The sequence below is a fragment of the Canis aureus genome, chromosome 17 (assembly GCF_053574225.1).
Source record: "Canis aureus isolate CA01 chromosome 17, VMU_Caureus_v.1.0, whole genome shotgun sequence".
NCBI lineage: Eukaryota > Metazoa > Chordata > Mammalia > Carnivora > Canidae > Canis > Canis aureus.
The window spans coordinates 6,532,204-6,553,223 of record NC_135627.1 but is presented as its reverse complement, the minus strand read 5'-3'; positions in this window follow the sequence as shown (position 1 = coordinate 6,553,223).

Genomic DNA, 21,020 nt, shown 5'->3' with positions numbered 1-21,020 from the left:
CTCCCCGCAGGGAGCCTGCTTCTTCCTCTGCCTATGTCTCCGCCTCTTTCTGTGTGTCTCTCATGAATAAATAAATAAAATATTGTTTAAAAAGGCATGTGTTAGCTATCTAGATTCCCCAATATCAATGGAAAACGAATATATTTGTCTTTAACATTTGCTCAACTTTATTTTATATCTAAGGGATTTCCATTTACCATTCCATAACCCATTTCTGGGTTTAAAAAAAAACTATGAACTGTTAAATATCTTTTTATTTCTGTGACTGCATACCAGACATCATGTTAGATGCTGAGGACAGAGCAGTAAGTGAGACTGAACGGTAGCTGGCCCATGAGTCTTTTCCTTCCTGCCACTGCATATTTATTTTTCATGCATATTACATATGAAAATGTGGGCCAGGCACAGCCAAAAGGGGCTCTGAGACATAGACCCTGCAGGAAGACTCAGACTCTGTCTTCTTGGGATCAGGTCTTAATCTGTGCTCTGTTACTTGCTCACCTGTGTGGCCTTGGGAAATTTCCTTAACTTCTTACATGTGCCATGTCTCAAACTTATGTTCAAAATTAAAGTCTCCTCCTGCCTTCCCATACTGATCCTGCCTCAAAGTTTCCCTTTTGGGTAAGCAGGATCTCAATTCTTCCAGATGCTCAGGCCAAAAACCCTGAAGTCGTTCTTGACACCTGGCTTCCTCTTACACAACTCCCTCAATCTATTAAAAAGATATACCATCACCTTTGTCTTCAGGATAGGTCCAGAATCTAACAGTTATAAAAATCGCCACACCTGGGAAGCCCGGGTGGCTCAGCAGTTTAGCGCCACCTTTCAGCCCAGGGCCTGATCCTGGAGACCCAGGATCGAGTCCCACGTCAGGCTCCCTGCATGGAGCCCGCTTCTCCCTCTGCCTGTGTCTCTGCCTCTCTCCCTCTCTCTCTGTCTCTCATGAATAAATAAATAAAATCTTAAAAAAAAAAAAATCACCACACCTTCTATGTGACAAAAGGCAACATTCTTTCTCACCTCTACAACTCTACAACTACTATAATTTCCCAGTTTAACCTTTCTGTTTCTACCTTCTTCCCCTATAGTTTAATGTCCACAGAGCTGCCATTTATCTTTTTTTTTTTTTTAAGAATAGACTTTATTTTTGAGAGCAGTTTTAGCTTCACAACAAAATCAAGTGGGAAATACAGAGATTACCACATAACCCCTAACCCCCCCACCCCAATACAAGACAGCCCCCACTGTCAACATGTCCTACCAGAGTGGTCTGTTTGTGATCATTGATGAACCTACATTGATCCATTATGATCACCCAAAGTCCATAGTTAATATTTGGGCTCTCTCTTGGTGTTGTACCTGCTATGGCCTTCAACAAATGTATAATGACATGCATCTGCTACTGTCATACTATACAGATTAAGTGATCTTTTCAAAGTGGGATTGGTTCTTCATTCTGTTCAAGACTCTTCAATGGCTTGCCATCTCCCTCAAAATGGAATTCCAATTATTTCATGAACTGATGGCTCTCTCTGTGATGGGGCTCCTCGTCTCCTTTTTTATCTCCTCTATCTTTGTTACAGCTCTTGCTTGCTCTCTCCAGATGCTCCCAGATATTCCCATTTGCCTTTCCCTTGGCAACACTGGTCTTCCTCTAGGCATCAGCTCAGTTTGTCCTTCGCATAACCCCTTGCTTTCACTCAGCACCACCTTGGCAGAAGGGCAGTCATCGCAGCCAACCCAACTCTGCTAAAACCCTTTTCACTCTCCTAGCCCTTATTGTACTTTCTTCTTTCTTGCACTTAATCCCCTCCTAATATTGTATACATTTTTGTCTATGTGTTTGTTGTCTTTATTCCAACATAATGTAAGTCATGAGATTAAGGACTTCACTCTTTTTGTTCACCATCACACTGAATAAACTGTATTCTCTGGGCCTCAATTTTTCCATCTGCAAAGTGGATATGGTAATAGACACCACAATATAGGATTTCTACAATGATGAATAAATGTCACAAAGAAGATAAAGTTATGCCTGGTGCATTATGCCTATTACATGTTAGTTGTTCTTATTTTTATAATTTTGAAGATGATGTAAAGAGCTTATGGTCCTTTCCTCTGGCTCTTTTTCCTCCTTTTAAACTACAGTTTTTCTGGACTCTTTCAAACTAGTGTCTGGACCTTATGAACCTTCCAGGTATATTAATAGCTCTATAGGCCCTAAATACTTAGCAGCTGGCATTTTAAAATACATTAATATAGTGTTTTAAATGACAAAATTCTTCCAATACGGAAATTGAATGTGGTTTAAAATAGTCTTATAATAATATAGCAACAAAAACTCATAATATTCACTTTATATTGAGAAACTACTATGTGCCAGAACCTTTTTAATGTGTTTTTTCTAACACTTGAAATAATCTTGTGAGGCTGGGATTATTTCACCAAGTTTTCAGATCAAGACACTGGATGTCAGAGCAGTCAGACCACATTGCCTCTAGACCACAAACCCAGGAAGAGGTAAGCTTGGAATCTAGGATCAGGATGCTCTGCTTTTTAAGCCTTGCTCTTCTCACTATGACATGAAACTTGACCACAGCTGATGAGGCTTTGAAGAAATATAACTCAGCATAAGTTAATTTCTATAATAGCCATGGATGTGAGGTTCAGAGATGCTGGTACTTGCTACACAGGGCAGGTCCCACCATGAGCAGGGAACCCAGAAGGCCTTGAACAGGTCACGCTGCAGTGTCTTGCAGGAAGCTAACCTGAAAGGCTGAGTTACTTCTTAAAGAGACTTCAAAAAAAATTTACTATTTCACAACTTTCACAAAACCATGGTAAGGGTGAATGAGCAGCTGGTATTTTGTGTATGAAAAAGTATAGACCATCTACTCAGGTAAACTGATACATCCTGTAATATAATATATACAATAATTTCACCTGTCATCGTTAGAATCTCACTGACTTTTTAAAATACCTGATTGATTAATTGCACTCAGCTTTTTTGCTTATTGTTCTTAACATTGTGTATGTGGTTGGTTCTTCCTCTCTGACTTTATGCTGGGTTTTTGCAAAGATCAATATTCATTTTGAGTTTTCCCCTTGAAGTGTATATTATATTATATTGGTGATATTTTAGGAAGTAACATTCACAGGGAGACTTTTCTCGATTAAAGCAGTATTAGGAAGGTGGTGGTAAGGAATTCACTTATTTTTGCTTATAAAATGAATTCTATGCAGTCCTTAATTTGTCTGTATTCAAAGTCAGCTTTCTTGTACTATGAGAATTCCATTCTTTTTTTTTTTTCTTTAATTTTGGTAGCTACTTTAAATATTGGCATGTTTAAGGAAACCAGATTCTTTAACAAAGAAGGCAAGAAAAAATAGTCATGACTGATGTTTTAAGCATTTAAAGTGATAGACTCTTCATTGCTTTTTACTCACATTAAAAATTAGAGGTGATCTTTTAGTCTGAAGACTCATTAAAGGTACAAATGACACCAAAATGAGTTACTGAAAGAACAAATAAAAAGTTAGTGATACCCTCCTCATAAAATCCCTAGTTATACTACAAAGCCAGTTATCAAATCATTTAATTTTTATTTATTTATTTTTTATTGGTGTTCAATTTGCCAACATATAGAATAACACCCAGTGCTCATCCCATCAAGTGCCCCCCTCAGTGCCCTTCACCCAGTCACCACCCCCCCCCGCCCCGCCTACCTCCCTTTCTACCACCACTTGTTCGTTTCCCAGAGTTAGGAGTCTCTCATGTTCTGTCTCCCTTTCTGATATTTCCCACTCATTTTTTCTCCTTTCCCCTTTATTCTCTTTCACTATTTTTTATATTCCCCAAATGAATGAGACCATATAATGTTTGTCCTTCTCCGATTGACTTATTTCACTCAGATTAGCTGTCAGATGAAGAAGGAAGTCCAGTGAAGGCCTGAGCAGAATTGACATTTGGGGATTGGCTGATGTCCTCTGCTAATTTCTGAGGAGAGTTGTAACTTCATTTGAGGTTGGGTTAGGTTTCTTTAATCATCTGTATTGGCTATCTCCACCTTGTCCTTGACATAGGACATTTCGGTTTTGGTCTACCAAAGACATAGGGAAGAAATAAACATTGACAAAGCAAGCGCCACATGTGGGGTATTTGTAAATATCATCTTACATAAATATCACCAACATGGAAAGCAAGCCATTTTATACCTCTTTTACTGATGAAGAAATTGAGTTCTAAGTAAATTGCCTAAGTCACAGAGATAGGGATGTTGCATATACTCAAAGCTGATCTTTCCCCCTTAAACCATGGGACTTTAAAGGATGGCTTTCTTCCCCTTCCCTCCCCAGCATGATCAATGAAACTACATAGTGTATACACAATGAAACAAGTTAGAAAAGTACAAAAATATATAAAGTACAAGGCCAACCCATCATTTCCAAATCTACTTTGCAAAATTTACCATTGTCATGATTTAATGTACAATTTTATAGATTTTTCAATGTCTAGACAACATGAGTTACACCATGGCTGGGCCAAGGTTTGCCTGCACATGTGTTTTGTTTGGCTAACACTGTATTTTTAAAGCATTTAAATGAAATGAAAACATTAAACACACACACAGAAGAGCACCTGAATCTAGTCTACCTTATCCTGAGAAACCTAAGTATCTAAGTGGGGCACTGGTTCCTGCAGGGTTCCAGTTGGCAGGCACTAGGGATGCTATGCCTCAATCCCCACAGCCCTCTCCCCTCTCCCCTGCTCATAGTCATCTGCCCTAAGTCACACCTGGCCTGATGTTACCTGGTTGGCTTCTGGGAGCACTTTGAGTTTGCAACCCAGATATTTATTCATTAAACATCTTTTTCCATTTACTATTTCATTGAGATTACCCTTCTGTAGCTTACCCTCTTTTCTTAAATACCTGTCCACTAGTCCATTATTCAGATACAATATACTTTATTAAACCTTCTTACTACTGATGAAGAGTTACCCTGTTTCTGATTTTTGCTCTTGAAATGCTTTAATGACCATCTTTATACATATATTTTGCCACTTGTGTTTATGTTGCAATAAGATCTAGTCCTAGAGGTGGAAATTGCAGGGTACAAAGGTATACAGGTTTTGTCCTTTGATGAATTGGCCAAACTGTCATCTAAAGCTTGCATTGAATATATGCCAAAAATTTACATGAATATATGTAAAAACACCTATTCCCTAGTGCCCTCAAATGGGTTAAGCCACACATGAGTAGACACTCAAACTTGGAACTATTTGGGGGAAAGTGTGCATTTTAGAACAATGAAAGAAAAAAAGTATTATAAGCTTTATATTAAAATTGCTTTTAAAACATTTGTGTCCACAGTGAACTTTATTCAAGGTGCAATCACTCCTAATTGTAAAGCGAGGTAGTAATGGAGAAGCCACAGGAAACTGCTGGGCTCTGTTCAGATCCTCTTTGGTAAATGCAATAAAGAACTCAAGAGAAGTGTGCATTGCTGTAGGAAATTATACCAAGCGTGGCTTTTTAATTGTTCCTAGCTTTGACCTATTGTTTGAATAATTTTAAGGAAAAAATAAATTCCCTCCTGAGAAGGAAATACAATAAATACCACTTAGGAAACACAGAGATATAAATATAATTATGAGGAGAATGTGCTATTTCTGCCAAATTACTGGTGGAAATCTAAAAAGGAAATTAAGGCTTTTTAAAACCCAGCAGAAATGTTCACCAACCTGAAATGAGATTTGTGAAAGACTGACTTGACATCCATCTCCTAAGACAAGAATAATGAGAGAGCCTGAGCACAGAAGTATTTATGACTTTGCTCTTTCTAGAATGTGACTATCGATCTAAGTCTTCTTCTATGACAACAAAGATCATGTCTGTTCTTTTATACATTTCCTTCTTAACAAGTCATTTTACACTATGTATATGTACACACACATATACATAAACTATAAACTATATGTATATATATACATATATATACATATACACACAAATTTTCCTCACACAGAATATAGAGATTGACCCTTACCTTCATTAGGGTTTAAGTAGATTTCACTCTTTATTTTCAGAAAATAAGTTCTTTATCCAAATGATCAACTCTACAGAAAACAAAATTCAATCTTTATCATATAAGAACACCTCTATGACAAGGATTTTAAGGTAGAAGTGTAGAAATTCTCTACCCTGAAGTAGAATCAAATTTTCCATATCTTTCGAATCATTAGTTTTCTTACCTTTATATGCCCCATTTTTAGTTTTTCAGTTCTTGTTTTTCTCTGAGTTGTTAATGATAGTAAAGTGACTTTTATATGCTTTGGTAGAGATTCAATGAAAAAAATCAATATATTACTTATGCCTATCCTTGATCTGCCAAGAGAACATTTTGCCTTCCCTTGCCCCCATATCCTTTGCAAAATGAGCCAGATCAAAAGAAATATGGGAATAAATACACCACTTTACAAATGAGAACAAGCAATATACTTATCCAAGTGGGCTATAGATCACATTTTGCTTAAGAGATACTAAATTTAAAGTTCTCCCCATAGATTGAAGCAATAGAACATTAATTCATTGAACAAAAACTTGTTCAAGGCTTACTATGGGTCAAGCTTCAAATAAGGTATTGCAAAGGATATTAGGAAGTATCAGATAGTTTCTTCTTAAAATCTGAGTGAGAAAGTACACACAGGTAACTATGTGGAAAGCCCCAAATTATTGACCGAAACTGAACAAAAGAAAAGGATGATTGACAAGTGTAAAGCTCTCCACTTAGTTTAAAAATAATCTGTTTCACATGCTCACATTTAGAAAGAACTGAGAACTGGCTACAAACTGTAGCAGCTGCTAAAATCCCAAACACAAGCCTCCCTTTAAAGAATATATCACCATCCCAAGCTGAGACTCAAGATGTAAAAGTGCAACAGAATTCTTACAATGACTGAGAAATACTGCCCAGAATCAAGTGAGGAGGAAACCTCTGTGTGCCCAGCACACAGGAGATGCTCAACAAATTGCTGGGAAATGAATCAATAAATGAACTGTCTTCAAACATGCTTGCAATAAATACCTGAGGAATAAAGCCAGGTTGTTCCTTATTTTCATTTTCCTAGGTTGGAAATAAAAAACATGAAGAAGAACTAAAAAGAAAGAAGATTTCGCAACCTGTGGTCTGGTTTTGTAAATAAGGTTTTATTAGAACACAGTCACACTCACTTATTTACCTTTACTAGAGCTTCCTTTAAAGCCTAAATGATTTACTATCTTTTTACAGCTATTCCCTACCGCCGCAGGGTTCCAGGGGGGCCCAAGGCAACCTTGTTATGATAATGCTGATGACTTTGTAAAATAAAGGGGTGCAGCTTGACCCAGGGAAAAGGAGAGACATCGATGCCTTCCATGTCTAAGCTTCTTCATTCTTGTTGGAGCATCTCCTGAGCTTATTTTCTTGTTTTTCTATATAGGAGGATTTTCAAAAAATATGTATTTCTGTGACCACCCACATTTAGAAAAGACTATACAATAATCTCTTACTGAAGATTCTTAATAGTCTATAAGCACCTTCTTCTTATTCTTATTCTGAGGTGATCTACAGGCAAGGAGCCAGGGTTCATTTGTTTAACTCATTATTTGTCAATCATATTTGAGGAAGGAATTCCTGTTCGAGAGCACTCTTTAAACTCACTAGTGCCAGCACATACGGGACTTTCCTTAGAGAACATTGCTCCCTTTAGAGAAAGGAACTGGTGGAAGTGTTTTAAGTACTGTGGACATGATGGTAAAAGATGATCATGATGACAAGAATTATATGTGCCAAACATGAATGTCAAGGATCCTAATAAAGTGCATGACAAGTGATAAATAAACTTAACGATTAGAACTTTGTCTATAGTAGGATGATGTTTTTCCAAGCAGCCCACGGACCTTCAGCATCAGAATTACCTGGGATACTTCTGAAAAGTGTGAACTTCACGACCCCACCCAAGACCCAGTAAATCAGAATATCTGTGGTGGTGACGTGGATCTTGGTTTTAACAAGTCCCCAGGTAATTTTCATATGGCGTATTATTAAAGAACCAAGGCCTCCAGAAGATCAACTGAGATCTCTGGGGAAGAATCCCAGGGCCCTTTGTCCATGATATTCCTACTTTTCCCAGAACTTTGGTAAAACTGTATATCATCCAAACATGAAGCCCTACTGCCTTTGGATAACACCAGTGAAGCAAATCAATGTAACTCTGGGAAAACCACAAAACTAAGATTTGTACCCATTATAGCAACCTCTCTACCAAATTACAAGAAATCAAGAACATTTGCAAAGAAGCCTGAGCTTCATCTTTCATGTTTCCATTAAGCTTTTCTTGGATCCTCCTGTCCTCCAAGATGTCCTTGTCCTTGAACTTGGTTGTAGTTTAGCTTCTTTCCCATTATTTCATAAATATTTATATTGTATTAAATATCATACTGGGGGATCCCTGGGTGGCGCAGCGGTTTGGCGCCTGCCTTTGGCCCAGGGCACGATCCTGGAGACCCGGGATCGAATCCCACATCGGGCTCCCGGTGCATGGAGTCTGCTTCTCCCTCTGCCTGTGTCTCTGCCTCTCTCTCTCTCTCTCTCTCTCTCTCTCTGACTATCATAAATAAATAAAAATTTTTTAAAAAAATTAAAAAAAAAATAAATAAATATCATACTGTTCTATTTTTTTATATTTGATGAATCTTATCTTCCCATTGCATATACTTAAAAACATGTTTGTACATTGTGGGATGCAGTGGGGAGAATTGAATCTGTTTTAATAAATAGAGGTGGCATGTTCGATTTACTGGTAATGTCAAGCAGATAGTAACATATGCATCAACCTTGTCAGTAGCCTTGTTCATTGTCAGCTTTGTGAAACTGACAGCTGTAAAAAGACTCTTACCATGTCTGAACTATTTCCCCTCCTCCCTCTTGATTATAAACACTGGTCTCAACAACGTTATGGGTGATATTCAGGGGGAAGAGCAGTTTCCAATGTCATATAACATTGGGAAGTAGTGGCTAAACTATGAAACTTAGAAAACAGAGTTTAGAGTCGGCTTGTTTCACTAATCAAATAGGCCCAGGCAGGAATTTCCCTGCAGTCCTGAGGTACAAGTTAATAGCTTGAGGAACAACAACAGAACCGTTGTGCACAGAAGGAATGTTTTCCTGAGTGGAAAACATGGTAAGAATCGTGTATCCCAAAGGTCATAGAAGCAACTAGGCATCAGGAGCCTTAATTAGGAGAAGTCGTGTTGAAAAGAATTCTCTTAAGGTGCTAATACAATCCACACATGTCCGGTGGGAAAGATGTGTATGATCAGTGATGAGGAGGTGGGGTTCAAATAGCTGTGCTGCAGGTCTGCACAAAGAATTGACTGAATGTGCAGATTCAGAAAGAAAACAGAATATCATAAAAACTTGAAGGCCCAATTCAGGGGTGCTGGGGAAACCATCAACAGAAGATCAGAGAATTCAAGAGCAAGATTAAAAGGAAACCCAGAATGTACCATCTAGGCATTAGTTTTTCAGGCAAAGGAACAAGAGGGGGTCCACATTCAAATAGTCCAATAAAACAGCCCAGGGCTTCTCTATAGAAGATGTGGGGCCACCACTGAGGACATCAGTTGGTGTGGAAGTGAGGAGGGGGATTACCTGCAGCCAATCTTGGTGGGCTGGTGCTCAGGGAAATGCCTGCCCACTTCTGCAAGAACTTCTGTGGTCCTCAGAAAAGTTTTCCTGGGTTTGAAGGTAACTTTGATTAATAAGTGAAGGGGGGGAGTTAAAAACAGAATCTTGTTAAGTCTTAAAACAGTGTATCACCAAATATACATTCAACAGGTCTGTAATTTCATAAGGATAGGAGCCTGTCCCATGGCCATAGTAGGCACACAGTAATTACATTTGCAAGAGAATATAATTTTCCACTAAACTTTCTCACAGGAGCAAAAATTAGTTATGCCTTTGAATATCTTCCGTGCTAAATTCAGCATAGGCAGCCTGAGGGTCTGCAGGATACCGCCGTTAAAAAGGAAAAGCTAAAGGAAGATCCAAGGATTTTCAGTTATCTGTATCTCTAGATATAGAAAATCCATAGATCCATACTGGATCTAGATATTTTGTATATCTGTATATTAGAAATAGATTAATATCAGCAGCCATCTGCCTATGGCTTCTACATAACATTGCTTTCGGTATTTTTTCCCCATTTCTGTTGGATTGTGGCAACAGAGCTATCTCGTGGGGCAGCCTACAGTTTGGAAAGTAATTAAATGTCTTTGCAGTTGATTGTTCATATTGCTGGGATGGAGGGGATCTGTGCTCTGTTTTAGTGACCACAGAAGAAGGACTGTATCCTATTAGCTAAAGTACTGAACTTTCAGAGTGAGCCCTCCAAGTATTAGATTGTGTTTGTCTGTTGTTCTGTTGTTTGTTTGCTTCTGATGATTTGCTTCTCCTGTCTTCTTTCTGAACTCTTTCAAGGTCAGAAAAAAAGCCCATCTAAAAGCCCTACTCTCCTGACTTCCTTAGCCCCCACAGATGAGTGACATTTCAGAGTTGCTCCCAAGGAAGCTTTGGTTGCTGATCAAAAGTAATAGCTCTGCTCCTCTCATGGTACATTTACTGAGAATTTGAGAGCAATCAAATGTATCATGAAGAGTAATGAGCTCTAATTTAGAGTGAATTGAACAGGCAAAATGCTGTATTTGCCTGAAATGCTATCCTTCAGAAACCTGGTTTTGTGGTTCAACTTTATTGCCCTAAGATCCTGTCACCCTGTAAGTTGATTCTAAGCTACTGTGTTCCCTAAATATAACAGCAAATAGTTCCCTTCTCTAAAATTAAATTTCATTATATTTAGTTTTCACTTTTTTATTTTCTTTTTTAAGAATTTTATACCAGGGCAGCCCGGGTGGCTCAGCAATTTAGCGCTGCCTTTAGCCCAGGGCCTGATCCTGGAGACCCGGGATTGAGTCCCACATTGGGCTCCCTGCATGGAGCCTGCTTCTCCCTCTGCCTGTGTCTCTGCCTCACTCTCTCTCTCTCTCTCTCTCTCTCTGTCTCTCATGAATAAATAAATAAAATCTTAAAAAAAAAAAGAATTTTATACCAGCTTTTTAAAAAAATTATTTACTTATTTTAGAGAGAGAGTTGGGGACAGAGGGAGAGAGAGAGAGAAAATCTCAAGCAGACTCCTTGCTGAGTGTGGGGCCCCATGCAGGGTGTGATCCTACCACCCTGAAATCATGACCTGAGCTGAAACCGAGAGTTGGACACTTAACCTACTGAGACACCTGAAGGCACCTATATCAACTTTTAAGATACTAACATTCAAATTGTATCTGAGACAGAGAAAACAAATGAAACCTTTTCTAAAACTACAATATACATGCTGCTTTAAAGATGAATCTTTCCCTTCTACCTCTACTTTACTCACTTCTGTGGCACTAAGCACCTTTGTAGAACCATATGATGTCAGAGTGATGCAGTTGTGCTGTCATCACTTTCAGATAAGAGTATCTAGTGGGTCTGAAATTAGCACTGACCTTGTCTCCAGTAGAAGTCCCAGTTAGAGAGTGAAGGCTAAGTTCTACTCAGAACTTTCCTCCTTACCTTCCTACGGGCAAGAAATAGCCTTTCACCAAAAAATAATTTTAATTTTAATTTTTTGACTATTTATTTGAAGACCACACATCTGAGACTGAAACTAACCAATTGAGAGAAACTAGTTTAATTATGTTCATCAGATAATCGTTTCATTATATTTATGATTTCTTACAATTTATATCATAAATTCCAACTCATCATTCTTTTCTTCTCAGAAAAATCTGTTGAACTTGGAGAAGATCCATCTTCAGAGTGAGAATATTCTGTCTGCCAAATGGTGATGGTTGGCATTTGAAGAAAAAGTAAACAGAAAGTGGAAAAGTGAGATAATTATTTTTATGAAAAGTACTATCAGTAACAATATACCAAAGTTTGTTCTTCAATTACTTTGGACTATAAATAGGCAATCAGAAGAGAATTATGGGAAAGATGATTCCAGATTTCTATTTGAGTTATACTAGTTCCAAAATGCAAAATTATTTCATATTCTCCCAGATATTAGCGCAATTAACCAAACAGCAGATGCCATTCTTTATGGACGCTTGCTTATGTGCTGAATGAGAAAGATGCAGTAATTGGCTTGATCCAGATGTCCATGTGAAGTAATTGAGATTCAGAAATAGTAAAATTTCTGAAGAAATATGAAAGGGATACTAAATCAAAAACAGATTTTTTTTTTAAGTCATGGGAAACAAATTCAAGCAAGGAATGGTGCTTTAAAAACTAAAAATGTGGGATCCCTGGGTGGCGCAGCGGTTTGGCGCCTGCCTTTGGCCCAGGGCGCGATCCTGGAGACCCGGGATCGAATCCCACGTCAGGCTCCCGGTGCATGGAGCCTGCTTTTCCCTCTGCCTGTGTCTCTGCCTCTCTCTCTCTCTCTCTCTCTCTCTGTGTGTGACTGTCATAAATAAATAAAAATTAAAAAAAAAAAAAAAAAAACTAAAAATGTGCATTCACTAATTTCAGATGGCAGGGGTTTAACACTAATGTTGCAACTGTACTTTGTTTATAAGATACTTTATGATCTAAGAGCATAACACTATTTCTTTAGAGCTGCTGGTTTCCTGGGCACAGTCAGATCCAAAATGACAATAAATATGTTATTCTGTAGCTCCAATCTTTCAGAAATCTATCATTCATTTCTAGTCTATGAAATGTGTCACAAAAATTCCTATGCAGTTTCTTGTTCTATCAAGTTTCTAAAATCAAGTCTAGTCATTCCCCAAAAATCTAAATATACAAGCCTGACATTCCTGTCACATAGGGCCAACCCTTTGTCAATCAGGACCACTATTTAGAACAAAAGAAATGAATTCAGTTAATAGAATCAGAAAAAAAAAGTTGATCATAGGGGTACAGATAAATCAGAGAATCAATAGGAAGCCAGGAAAATCAGATTTGAGGACTCAAGACTAGAAAGGTGTTTAGTTATAACAAAAATTCAGGTCATGTACAGGGACAATTGAGAGAAGGTGCACTCATGGTAAGCTCTAGACCACCATGAGGGCTATCTCTAGACCATGGATACTGCCAATTCCAGTGGAATAAATTCTAAGCCCTGGTTGCCATACATATTCAACGACCAGGTGAGGACATTCACATGGATGCAATTAGGTCCCCTTGCCTTACTGGAGCTAGAAATGTCTCAGGGAATAAGTATATGCTCCCTTTCCTTCCTTCCTTCTTTCTTCCTTTCTTCCTTTCATTTTCTTTCCTCTTTTTGCTGTAAAGTAGATTCAGAAAGCTGAGACACCTGGCATCCAGAGGAATGAAAAGTGCTCACGAACATGTAATATCATTTCTCTCCCGGAGCCATCCAATGGTGTAGAGAGGCAAGCTCCCAATTGTGGCCACTTTTCCCTCAGGAAAGAGAGCACTATTGACTAAACTTGTATTGTTTTTGTTTAACAGAGACTTATGAAACATAATTTATATCATTATTGTCAAGGTTTCATGTGTTCATTATAAAATAATTGGAAAACAGATAAGCAAAGTGAAAGAATCCTAAGTCATCCAGCCAAAAATAACAAAGTAGAGGCATTTTGTTGTGTATCTGGAGACTTGAAAAAAGTTTGAAAACAAAAATGTAGGGGCACCTGGGTGGGTCAGTTGCTTAAGCATTTGCCTTTGGCTCTGGTCATGATTTCAGGGTCCTGGGATGGAGCCCCACGTTGGACTCCCTGCTCTGGGGGGAGTTTGCTTCTCCCTCTGCCTCTGTGATCTCTCTCTCTTTCTCAACTAAATAAATAAAAACTTTCAAATAAATAAATAAATAAATAAATAAATAAATAAAATGTAGTTGTGTGTGTGTGTCTAAATATATATGCAAATGTACACACATACCACACAGAAACATAGTTGGATAACTTGAGAATACAAAACAACATGCCTCAAACATGTTTCACCTTTCCGTTTTTCTACGTTATTTCAATTTACTTCATAAATTCCATTAAATTACTATATCATAATTCATTTAATGCATCCACTATCGTTGCCATTCGGGAATTTCTCCTCACGTGTCTTTCCTGTGATAAACTAACCTGAAATGAACATCTTTAGAGAAAATATGTAATTACATTCTCAAGATAAATTTTTAGACTTGGTGTCTCACAGGATCAAAGTGGGATGTCTAATTGCCTTTTCTATGAAAGCAAAAGCTTCAGATTATCTAACTCTGACAGAGCTAGCATCCTGTAGTTAACAGCTGCTGACTTATAATTGGATCCATCCAAGGAACATTTTTATAAACGATAAACATGTTTACAAGACCAAAAGTCTAAATGTTTTCCCCTCTCTGCACTGTTTGATAAAGATAAGGCTCAGCAAGAGAGGGAACCCCTGATGGCCGATCAGATTGTCAGAGTGGAGTCTGGTCATTAGGGAACAAATTGAGGACTGAAAAATTCTCTTCACCTTTCTCTACCCCCGTGTAATAATTTCCAAATCCTTCTTACGCATCCTTCAAATGACAACTTAAGTACAGCCATTCACAAAAGCTTCTTTTTCTGGGAGTGATCCCTCCCTGGTTTTCACTTCTTTCATGTTTTTCCTGCCACTTCCCCCCATTCCCTGGCCAGCAGATTTTGCTCAGTAAGTGTAGTCACTTTACACTATGTTCTCTATACCCTCGTCCTCCTTGGATTCCACAACCAAGACACCATTTTTTTTTAAACCTACTATTCTTTCTTAACAGACCTAGAAAAAAAGATTGATTTTCATTGCAAATACAACGTGTGCTAAAATTTTAGAATCTCTAATTACAGAAAAGTATAGATTAGAAGATGAGCATGCTCTCTAATCCATTCCTCACACAGAATCGGTGTCCTAGATGCCGCTGTTCTCCAGGAGTGTTTCCTGGGGACTCCTGTCCTCTCTCACTATAGATGAGTTTTTTCCAGTCCACGTTTATAACCCAGAGAGTCAACTAGTCATTTGCAAATGATTCAAACTTCTTTCTTGATTTCAGGGCACTTACTTTCAAGTGCCTATTGTATTCCTTTGCCCGAAGGATGATTTTGTTCAGCATCTCTGCCTTGATGAGATGTCAGCCAGCCTTTTCCAGTCCTGCCTTCATCCCCATGCAAACATCCTTGTCTCAGTCCCTGGTGTGTCCTGAGATTCATTTTGGCTGTGCATATCTACTCCTGATCCCTTGATAGTGACTTGATAAAGAAAATGTGCAAATGGCTTATCTTGATCACTTGTTCTCCCAGTTGAAGAGGAAACAGTCATTGTCCCCAAACCACACAATTGACCATGAGGAGGAAGTTGGGAGACAGAAAATGGATGCTTGGGGCACTCAGAAATATTTAAATTCTTGAGTGTAGCCTTCAGACTATCCCGGTGCTCCTCTGCAGCTTCCATTTTTTAGAGGGGATTGCAGAGGGAGAAAGAGAGAGAGAATCTTAAGCCGCTACTCACCCAGCTCGGAGCCTGACATGCTCCATCTCACAGCCCTGTGATCATGACCTGAGCTGAAATCAAGAGTCAGAGACGCTTAATGGACTGAGCCACCCAGAGGCCCCTGCAGCTCCATTTCTAATCTCAGCTCAAACTGGATTGCTCGGTGTTCTCAAAAACGAGATTCATTTTTTTAAATTATACTTCTAAGGCTTAACTTCAGTCGTTGTTTTAGTGAAATATTATTTATACTCTACAGGTTTTCCTGGCCCTTATCTCCACTAGCTCATCGCTGCCTCAAATAGATATAATTGCTTTTGAATCCGTATTTCCATGGCACATTGCAGAAAGCTCTGTTAAGGTACTGATCACGTAGACTTGCAGGAATTTATGTTTACATTTCAGTCTCTCTCAGTTAACTGTGAATTGCCAAGGTTAAGTCTTAGCTTAATAGACCAGAATGCCTAAGAAAGTGCTTTGACTAAAACATAAACTCAATAAACATTTACTAAATTCAATTTTTGTACACTTAGCAACAGAAATATCTCAGAGTTGTTCATATTATTTTTGTTAATTGAATCAGCTTCAACCATACAACATAACCATGTGAAAAGAATCTTTGAGCTCCTCCAGGATCACTGACATATATAAAAGCATTGCAGTTATTCGTTGGTAAAAATGAGAGAATAGTTTGTACCAGGAACATGCTCCATAATCTTTTACAGCCTACTTCTTTCTGATGGATCATTTCTCGAATGTCTAAGCACGGTGCCCAAAGCTGGAATCAGAGGTTATTGCTGTTTTGTATAAATGTGACAATCGTGAGATTCTCTTCTCTCAAAATTGGAGTGCTGTGAATAGCCATCCGTGATGCAAGGCCAAGCCAAAAACATCCCCGAGAGGGTGAGACGGTGCTTTCTCTGTGCACAGACAATACAATTCCAAGTTGCAATGCACTCCATTAATTAAACAAGTCTGTGTGTCCATAATTTAATTTGCTGAAAGAATTCACAGGAGGGATGGGAAACAGGGTTTCCCTGCTTCCCATAAATGTAATTGACATAATGAGCAGCCTTCCCTTTTGAGTCACAATGCCTTACAGTAATACCTGCCTCACGTGATACCCAGCTCTCTTGGAGTGGCACAGAGAAATAATTTTCTAAGTGCAATTCAGCTCTGCAGAGATAGATATCACATGGCCTCAGAGACTTCAGAAGTCAAGAAAATGAAAATGACTTCAGTGAACTCAGTGGGTGGAAATAGTAAAATCTGAGTCAAATAATAATCCCCATTAACTCAGACGACAAATTTCCCTCTTACTCTCTGTGTTTTCAAAATTGGCAAAATTCGAATGGAAAGAGAAAAAATCTGAGCCTGAAATGTGAAATACATTACATTGTATTTTGATGAGCAGTTTTCAAAGCACTTCTGTATGCATCACCTTGGTGTTTTATTCATCAGGCTTATGAATGAGACATGTTTTATCATCCTCTTCATCATTACATTTTACAAATGATAAAACAGGAGATTCCAAGGATTTCATAATCTGACCCTTGTGCTAAGCTGTTTCCACGATGTAATTTTAAGATTGTGTCAGCACTTACCACTGAGTCGGGATCATACTAGATGTTCCGCAAATACTTACCCGGTGAATGGATACAATAGCATTAAAAAAAAAAAAAAAAAAAAAAAAAAAGTGGCATGTTATCACGCCACAAAAATTTTAAGTTATTTATTTTTTTTTTTTAAATTTTAAGTTATTTTTAATGCTGACTACTGTGAAGTTAAATACCCTATCACTCCAATTTCCTCTAAGATGACAGTCACCAATGTTTGGATTTTTTCTTATTTAATTTTAAAATGGAATTTTTAGGCCTCCAAGATAAAATGACCAATAAAGATGAAAAGAGAGTCTTTGATTTTCTGAATGCACTTTAAACCTCTCTCTCTATCAGGGTTTAATTTCATTCTTTTGTTTCTCCCATTCACCTTCCTGTTGGTGGCTTTTTCCCAGTTAATTATTTGTAACCTTTAGATTTCAAATGAAATCCCTTTCTTACTTTCCTGGGCTACATTGTTAACAATCATAAAAGAAAATAACCAGGGAGCTAATAAATGTCATTTTTTTACATGTTATATAAAGTATTTGTAAAATGGTAAGCACTGTTCGAGTATCTTTAGAATTGGCCATTTAAGATTTTAATATCTGGCACTGAGAAAAATAGTACTTTGAAAGCTTTCATTTTATACCTAGGCTATAGAAATTTCAGCACCTACTGATAGGTTGTGAACATTTACAAGTGAATGAAACAAATTAAATGGCAAACTCCTACTAGGGTTTGAAACATAATATTTTAGTGGCTGCTTTATTTATCAAATAAAAATAGAACATTGAGCAACTACTCAATTAACTTAGTTTTAGGATTCTTTGAAGCAACTTGGCTAAAAATCACATTATATGTAGGAAGATCTATTTTGTATTTTTCATTAATTCAATCTATTTCTCAAATCTCTGAGGTCTTATGCTAGAGTCTCAGAGGATCACTGAGGCTATATGTTTATATCTCCATATCCGGCTCTATATCTATTACATCCTTCCCTTCAAGAAGATTGTTTGGAAATGTTAACCTGGGTATTTTTCATCTATAATACCTCTTTTGTCTCTCCTCCACTGCTCCAACCCATTTTAGTTGACACTTTAGGCCTTATAGGAGGACAAGCTCAGAGGAGGAATGACACAGCGACAAAAAGAGTTGATTTCAAGCATCATTCAAAAGAAAGGTTGCAAAAGCATGACCTGTTGGTGTGAAAGGACTCCCAGCGTAATGTATGTGCGTGTACCATAGATAGGAGTTAGTTTCATCCTCTGGGCTGGGAGACTCCTACTCCCCATCACCTGCTCCATCAACAGGAATTTTATCAAGGGAGAGATACCAGAATCTAGATAAGTTTTAGAATGTGAAAGCAGAAAATACACTCTTCTACTTCCTACTCAGAGATGGAAGAAGAGAAACAACAGCCTTGCAGAGCTCTCTGAAAAACTGTACCATGGACGTCAAGGGTGCTACATGTGGTGTCAAGGCCACAAAATTCACTAGAATCCCAGAGTGCTCCTGGAAAACAGCCAATGCTTCCCACATCCCCAGAAATGTCATCATGCATGCTAGCAGAGACTGGGACAGCACATTTGTGGAGGACTCAGGGTTGGGATGAGAGCCCATGCTTGCAAATAACAGTGTGGGCCTTAGGTCAGATTGCTTGTGAAATCAAAGTGCACTGAGTGGGTGCTCACAAGGGCCAGTCAGGACAATGGCTGTTATGGAGATGCCAGTATGGTCCACAAAATCCAAGATTAGATTTTCAACCCCTTCTGCTGTTATTATAAAACAAAACAAACAAACAAACAAACAAAAACAACTCCAGAATTGTAGATCACTCATTCCTAGAGAGGAAAGGGGATCAGATTGAGCCAAATCCTAATTAATTCCATAAAATGTCTTCCATTGAGGGGAATAAGCTCAAAATAAAGATGCGTTTGAAAAGTTGAGCTTGTGAAAACTTTCATATGCAAGTTTTTGCTGTGAAAATGTTGTGTATTCTACATATATAAAATCTAAACAGTACTATGATAGAGAGCAATATAGTTCCTTAAGGATACAAATCAAAGTTACATAGTAGCTCAAGGATAAAGCAGAAGAAAAAGTATTAGGTAAAAGTGAAGGATTACCTTAAGAGATAAACTCTGGGCAAAAATTCAATGGAGTTTGCATGGTATATTAAAATTATTAGACTTTTATGCCATTAGAATTATGAGAAGCTATTGTAGGTTGTTGAATATGAGGATGACATAATCATATCGATGATTTAGGTTAATTTTGTAAAAAATGTGCACTATGAATGTGAGACTTAGAGATTAGAATGTTAATTGAGAGGCTATTGCACTTGTCCTTGTAGGGCATAATAAGGCAATAAGAGTAAAATATGAGAGGTGGATATCACAAAGATGGAATTAGCAACATTAGATTTGACTGATGATTAACTATGGAGAAAGCAAGTTGTCAAAAAACAACTCAGATTTCAAAACTAAGGAGACATGAGTAAGATTAATGAAGGAGAGGTGCTGGCTGGTGGTTAATAGCATGGTCTCGAACATTTTTAGTTTTAGGTGGTGGAAGGACATCTAAGATGGCACGTAAGAAATAAATCAGTAGAAGAAACATTTAATAGAGATAATTGTTGAAGATAGGAGGGAGACTGTTGAGGGCGAGAGTTTAGGAAAAGCAACTGGCCTATGTGTAGAGAACAAGAAGAGAGAGAAGAAAGAGCAGAGATGGTAAAGCAGAAAGGTGGGAAATTGGCAGAATGCCAAGATGCCAAGAAATCCCAGTAAATCATCTCTCATGATTGTTGAGAAGTCAGTTGAATAGTCAATGTGACTCACTAGGATCCTGTTGGTTCTCAGACTTATACAGATAATGTAGAAGCTGGCAGGTGTCTTGAAAGCAATTAGCAATAATGACGATGACATTGAATTATGCATGTTTCTTCTCCTGGATTTTCTAAGACTAATGCTTTTGTTGTTGTTTTTCCATGTTTGTTTTAACTACAATGTCTATGCATAGTGTTTCATCCTGAAGTTTTTATTTTCCAAATGGTTTTCCATTTTAAAGAGACTAAATAAAGGTTCTGACTGAGCTGTACTTGTGGGAATTCCTAGATCTTTTTATAGGAAGCTATTTTAGTCAAATGGAGTTGGGAATCAGATTTCCAGTTGGAGAGAATGAAGAGACATGCAAATTCAGAATATAGTTGTACAGCACCCTCCTGTTAGTGAAGAAAGAAAATTTTGATTCATCTGAGTAGCAACCACTAAACATCTGAATATTTTAAACAGTTGAGAGAATAAGAGAAGAAATAACCTATATGTTATTCAAGTTTTCAGAGGGCAAAGACATTGATAGAGACTGCTGTTTGCTCATCCAGATCCAGGCATCCTTCTGCTACTGGACACACAATGAAGCTGTCTGGTTCAGGGTCCCTTGCAGTTAGTTGAGGCCAGGAGACTAAGTTGTAGCCAATGGAATGTCAGCAGAAATGATGTGTGACATCTGCAAGCCTGACTCCCTCAACTGTAAATACATTCTGATCATGATCACTCTTTTTTTTTTCTCATTGTCCATTTGGATGGAATAACCATTGGCATCTTAGAAGTTAAGCGTGGAAGATCCCCTATCAGTCTGTTTCCTCAGAGAATCATGTGGAACCAAGCCCCTGTCATGTATCTGCAGCTGCTGTTCAGGCTGGATTATAGAGAAAACTGAGTTCCCATTGTGTTTGAGTTATGATGCGTTTTGAAGTTTATTTTTTAGCAGCTTGTGTTATTTCTAATTCGGAAACCCCCTATTTCAGCATCACTGGGGAGCTACCATCCTTTGTCCCTTCCTTCTCTGTCTCTCTTACTGCCTCTTTCCTTC